The sequence below is a fragment of the Arachis ipaensis genome, chromosome B9 (assembly GCF_059453495.1).
Source record: "Arachis ipaensis isolate K30076 ecotype BB chromosome B9, ASM5945349v1, whole genome shotgun sequence".
NCBI classification, from domain to species: Eukaryota; Viridiplantae; Streptophyta; class Magnoliopsida; order Fabales; family Fabaceae; genus Arachis; species Arachis ipaensis.
The window spans coordinates 127,982,374-127,988,765 of NC_142444.1; the positions used below are offsets into that span (position 1 = coordinate 127,982,374).

Sequence of the window (6,392 nt, forward strand, 5' to 3'; positions counted from 1 at the left end):
CTCGAGACGTAAATGTACGAATGAGTCACTCGTCCCTGCATAACATATAATGTACCTCTACAAATCGAACGGTCCGATTTGTGTGTTTCTAGAAATCGGACGGTCCGATTTCTGCAATTCTAATAAATCGGACGGTCCGATTTCTACTTCTCTAGTTAAACAATTCCACATTTAAGTATAACACTCCAACAATCTATATTTAAAAAAAACATCGTTACCACTCCAATATTAAAAATAAAAAGTTCCTTATTTTCACACTTGAGTTTATGTACTCTGTCCTCTCTCTCGTACCCACCCAACTGTCACTGTATACTTCACTACTCTCATTGAGTCATTGTACGAAATCGTGTAATAATTATAAGATTAAACAAATACAAATAAATAAATAACTCTTTTTCTCCCGTGAAAATGAAGCAGCTTTGGAGGTTATAAATAGGGGGAGGTGGGGAAGCAGGATAATCACCAAAACCAATACTCTCATCTTTGAATATCCATCCTTCTTTGCCATCTCTATACATCTCTTTTGAGTTCTCTCTCATGGCTACTAAGCATTCCCTAATGACCATCCTAAACAAAAACGTGCAGACTCAGAGCCCATTAACCATGTCTGATGAGCAGATATTGGAGCAAATATACTCAACCCATGTCCACTCTGACACCAAATTTGACGTTCAGTCTCTCTTCACTCTCGTTGACAACACCCTTAAGCGTTCCACCTCCATTGTTGACAACGTTGTCCAGGTACCACTCTTTACTCTCCCTCTCATCATTCTTTACTCAATCTCCTTCAGATACACTTTCTTCTGACTCTTCATTTTATTTACAGGGCTCCAAAACAAGCACCGTTGAGCTCCACGCAGAGGATAAGAACGCCGAACCTAATTTCAACTCACCACTTTGTACCCTCAAACAAATTTCGCACGAGGTCACTCTCATTTTCTCACAAGAATAAATAAACTAAAACATATATGTAGCATATATCAACAGAAAAGTAGCAAAAAATAATGTTCATTATCAAAGAGAAGTAAACATAATGTCATAAGTCATAACCACTACTACTCCACTAGTAGGATATATGATGAAGACTCAACTATATGACTATATGTTATTTTAACATAGTATAAGTATATTTTTTTGGACAAATTTTTATGTTTTTCCGTTAAAATTTATTTTTTACTTAATTTATACTAATAAAAAATATAAGAGACACGCATCGGATATGAGAGACAGACATCATGAAAAAGGTTTAATTTAGAGATACTCTTTGCGTCCAAAAGATTTTCTAAAATATTTGGACAAATCAAATGCACATTCCAAAGAAAAAAAATTATTAGAAAATTTTCACCGAGTTAAGAGAAATAAATAAGTTTTCAATTAGTACATTTTTAAGATGAAAAATATTATATTACTAATAAAATTTATTTTTTAATATTGTATCAATTTTAAATTTTAAATATTAAATTTAAAACTTTAATGATACAAAAATAAAATATTGTTGCTACACTAATTAATTGTCATTGATTAGTGTTATTTAAATTTTATTTTTAAAAATAAAAAATTAATGATTATTAATTGTAATTGTTTAAAGTTGGTTGGATAAAAATTGTTTAAACATATTTTTCCTGCTAAAAATATCGGCCCCGAACTCTGTGGAAAACAAATTGACCTCAACAGCAAAAAAGTGAAGAAAAAAAAAAGATAAAAAAGAAACATTTATCGATCTTGGGTATATTTCAATGTGATAGAGTTTCTAACAGTAAGGTGATTTATTGTGGCAGATGTCTTGCAAACCTCCGGGTGAGGAAATTGCTCACAAGACCACAGTTGCCATTCTCAACAAGCTCTCAAACTATGAGTGGGACGCAAAAGCGGTTCTCACACTTGCCTCTTTCGCTCTCGAGTACGGTGAGTTTTGGCTGCTGGCTCAGCAGCAGCCAACAGATCTTTTGGCCAAGTCAGTGGCAGTGCTTAAAAGAGTACCGCTACTGGCAAGGCCAGCCGCGGTGCAGAAGCACCGTGAGGCCATCATCGAGCTCAACAATCTGGTGAAAACAACATTGCAAGTGATTGAGTTGATCTTTGCTTTGGAGAAGCTCACAAGTTACGACACTAAAGATGTGCCTGCTTTGTTGCCTGCTATTGAGCAAATCCCCGTTGATGTATACTGGTCTATCATCACTGTTGTGGCCATTGTTACTCAGATTGATTGCCTCACCACTCAATCGTACGTATGAAAATAGATTATGATTTATTAAAATGTTATAGTGAACTTTGCTGCTTAATTAATACGTAGAATAATGTGCTTATATATATTTGGTTGGTTTCAGAGAGCATAAGCAGGAACTGTCCCACTATGGTCAAAAGATCAACATCATCCTTAGCAAACTCAGGAAGCAAATCACTCTCTGCAATCTACAGATAGGTGAGAAGAAATTTTTAGATCCCATAAAGTATTATTATTATTATTATTATTATTATTATTATTATTATTATTATCTTTAATAAATATAGTTTTGTCAAAAATGTAGACATGTACAGGACAAGATGAAGAACTTACATGGTTTACGTGTTTTAACTAAATGAAATAGATCAGAGTAATTTATTTATTTCTTCTCCTTACTCAAAATTAATAAAAAGTGCAAACCTTGACTGTATTGAACTACTATATATAAAGTTGGCTCCTTATTAGGATTATTCTAGATTAAAATTAAGCGAGATCTGCTAGAAAACTGTTTTTATTTTTAATAAAGAATTAGCTAATAAAATAGTAAATGTATAAAATTAAGGGTTGAGTTGATATTGTATAGAGAGATTGGGAAATTTAGAAAATAAATATATTATGTTATTATTAGAAAAAAAACTGTTAGTTCTTGGTCTATCTTCTATACTAATCAGTTTTTATTATTATCTACTTTTGCTTTACAGAGGAGGCAGAATATATTCGCAAGCTCAGGAAACTTTTCCAAACCCCAGTTGAAATCATGGAGGTGTTTAGGTTTCTCATTTTTCCAAAGGATGCCCCACAGCAACTGTTTGACTGTGCTACTAAAACCACGGTTTGTAACTTTTTACAAAGTTTGTAGGGAACTATGACCAATTGACCATAAGTTTTTTTCTTCTTCTTTTGAACTAATAATGCAAGGACAATTATTTAAGATAGCTAAAGAGAATGAGAGTAAGATATAATATACTTAGTCATATAATTATAATTGTTTTGTGTTTTTTCCATACTGTCACAACTTCATTTGCGAATCTGTCAATATGAATAATTACACACAGATTGGGAAAACAAAATTGTTAGATCCATTAACCATTTTAGTCATTATATATTTATATAAATATATATAATTTATTTATTTTTAATATATATTTTATATTACAATAAATATTTCATATAAAATATTATTTGATAATTAATTTATTGTGTTGAGCTAATATAAGTAATAAAAAAATCTGAACCTAAAACTGGAATGAGCAAAATCCGTACAATAATGAAACCTCGTCGTAAAAAACCAACTAGAAATTTGCTGGGAAATATGATGACTAATCATGATGCACAGTAGACAGATATGACTCATTACAAGAAATTATATATCTTTTAAGTACATACTTTTCGATCTATTAATAAAAACAAAAAAAAAGTAAAAATATATTTTTTTATTATAAAAATAACAATGAAACATCATTCACTTTTTTTTTTATGGTTAAGTACTGGCCATATTGTTTAAAAGTGCTGGTCCTAGACTTTTTTTTTAATAATATATCAAAAAAATGATGTAAATATAGTTTCTTATTCTTTAGCAGTTTAGCCTCATTTTTCGCTGGTCAGATGATATGAACAATATAATTGAATAGTAACATATAAAACATTATTCTAACTTTAATCAAGTTGAATGCAATGTTACATCCTCCTTGACATTTTGTTGCCTAAACTAAACAGGTGGACATCAGTGTAATAAAGAGGAAGAATGTGTACTTGATCATATCCACCCTTGACATCACGGATGAAGAAATCTCAGTTCTGAGGCCAGTTTATGATTACACCAAAAGTCATGATCAGTACAAGATCGTGTGGATTCCGGTGGTGGAAACGTGGACGGAGCAATTGCGGAAGAAATTCGAGGCTCTGATGACAAAGATGCCATGGCTTGTGGTTACGCACTTTGGAAGCATTGCAGGGTACAAGTACATCAGGGAGGAGTGGCATTTCAAGAAGAAGCCTTTGGTTGTGACGCTGAACCCTCAAGGCAAGGTGCTTCACTCCAACGCCTTCTATCTCATCCATGCCTATGGAATGAAGGCCTTCCCCTTCACCATTGGCGATCAAGAAAGGATTGACAGAGAAATTCATTGGGTTAGTTATGTTGTCGGCGATGTTCACCCCGCGGTAACTGCCTGGGTAAGTAATAAATGTTATGAAATCTTTTTTCTTTTTAATAATTTAAACAGAAATATGAATGATTAGTGTTTGTGGTTATGATAAATACCTTGACTAAACAGTTTTAGCAACATTAAAATTAAAGTGATAGTTTTTTTATATTTATTTTTTAAATTAAAAATGTTGTTAAGTAATAAAAAACATTACTTTAATTCTAATTTGCTAAAATTGTATAATTATCGCATCCATTATAACAATAAATACTATGTCTCTCCTAAAAATTTAAAATATTAAAAAATATATAAAAATAAAAAGATTCTATTTAAAAATATTTTGATAATTATAATTATATTAATTATAAAATAAAATTAAAATTAAAGTGATACTTTTTTTAGTAACATTTTTTGAAACATAGACACCATTAATTATATTTTGAATAAAATCCGATTTACTATGTGATGTAGATTCAACAGCACAAGTACATCTTCTTCTATGGAGGCAAGACAGAGAATGGATCGAACAGTTCACAAAGTACGCAACCATACTTGTAAACGACGCTACCCTAAAGTCCGCAAACATTTCAATAGAATTGTTCTGCGTGGAGAAGCAAGACAAGAGCCTTCTAAGCCGCTTCTGGAGCGGAATTGAGAGCGTGTTCGTCACCAAGTATCACAGGACCGTTGATGCGGTCACACAAGAAGTGCAGAGGATGCTCTCCTACAAGAACGAGACAGGGTGGGTCCTACTCACCAAAGGCTCCTCCGTGGTTCTTAGTGGCCATGGAAACACGGTGTTGAAGACGGTTGCGGAGTTTGAGAAGTGGAAGGAGATTGTGATCAGGAAAGGGTTTGAGTTCTCATTTAAGGAGTATCATGAGAAGATTGTGCGCACTACTCACCGCTGCTCCCACCTTGAGATTCCTAACGTCGCCGGAAAGTTGCCAGAGACTATAAAGTGCCCTGATTGCCCCAACACTATGGAGATTTACATCAGTTACAAGTGCTGCCACACTGGGTACACCGCTAATGACAAACACTAGCTACCTATATTGAGAGTTGAATCAGTTGTTTGAGTCTTGGTTTATGTTTCTTTCATTTCATGCATGTATCTGTGTTCACTCTTCAGGCTTTGAAACCCTTTAAGAGAGAGCTAATCCTATGGTTTCCTTAGTGGTTGTGTCATGTGTGTGAGGATTAAATTTCTCTTGAGAAATAATTAACTACATACATATGCATGGTTGTGTCACTTCAGAAATTGTGTGTTTCTTTCTAGCTATGTAATGTATGTTGCCGCGGTCAAATTTCATGCAAGTTTTAATATTGAAGCTTAGCTTCTTCTCATATTGTTTATTTGCATATATTCAAATTCTATATATCATCAAAGTCTGATTGTAATATTTAAAATACTATGAGAGGTTATTTCTTTTAATACGCATTATTTTCATTTCTAGAATTCAAACTAATAAAGATTATTTCTATTAAAAAAGAAGATTGTTTATTACTTGATCAACTTAATATTTAAATTTCGATATTTAAACTGAATTTATTTGTATTATTATCTATTAGTTATTTAATAAGAAATTTTTGCCAATAGAAACCATGCATATAATGAATTGTGGAATAGAGTAATTAGTTTTAGTCTAATCCTAATCTAATCATAACCATGGATGTTAGTAACAATTTTGGTTACATACATATTTATGGCTATGGATGTAACATTAATTCTATTGAGATTAACTATTAAAATCCCTTATTCGTACAGGAAAATTTTTAAGTGTTCCGTTTACTTTATTGGAATACCAGTGTACCACGTACCATCAGGTTGTGGGTTTTGAAAAATAAACAATAGGAAAATTATCAGTTGTTCCACTGTACTTGACTATAACATCAATGTTCTCAATACGGACAGGTCAATCCGTTATATTTGTCGTTTAGCAAAATAAAAAATTATAATATGGTCTTTTTAATGTCTAGTAGAAAAGTCTAATTTAATTAGATAGTAACATTATTTGGTG

General features: G+C 32.3%; 1 pseudogene across 1 annotated transcript; it reads left to right on the forward strand.

Moving 5' to 3' along the window:
- Positions 1–482: 482 nt before the first annotated feature.
- Positions 483–5,417, forward strand: LOC107615838 (protein SIEVE ELEMENT OCCLUSION B-like; annotated as a pseudogene). The gene is made up of 7 exons (XR_015899738.1): positions 483–741; positions 827–925; positions 1,779–2,224; positions 2,328–2,422; positions 2,926–3,056; positions 3,941–4,399; positions 4,843–5,417. The product of XR_015899738.1 is annotated as a protein SIEVE ELEMENT OCCLUSION B-like (transcript).
- Positions 5,418–6,392: the final 975 nt, after the last annotated feature.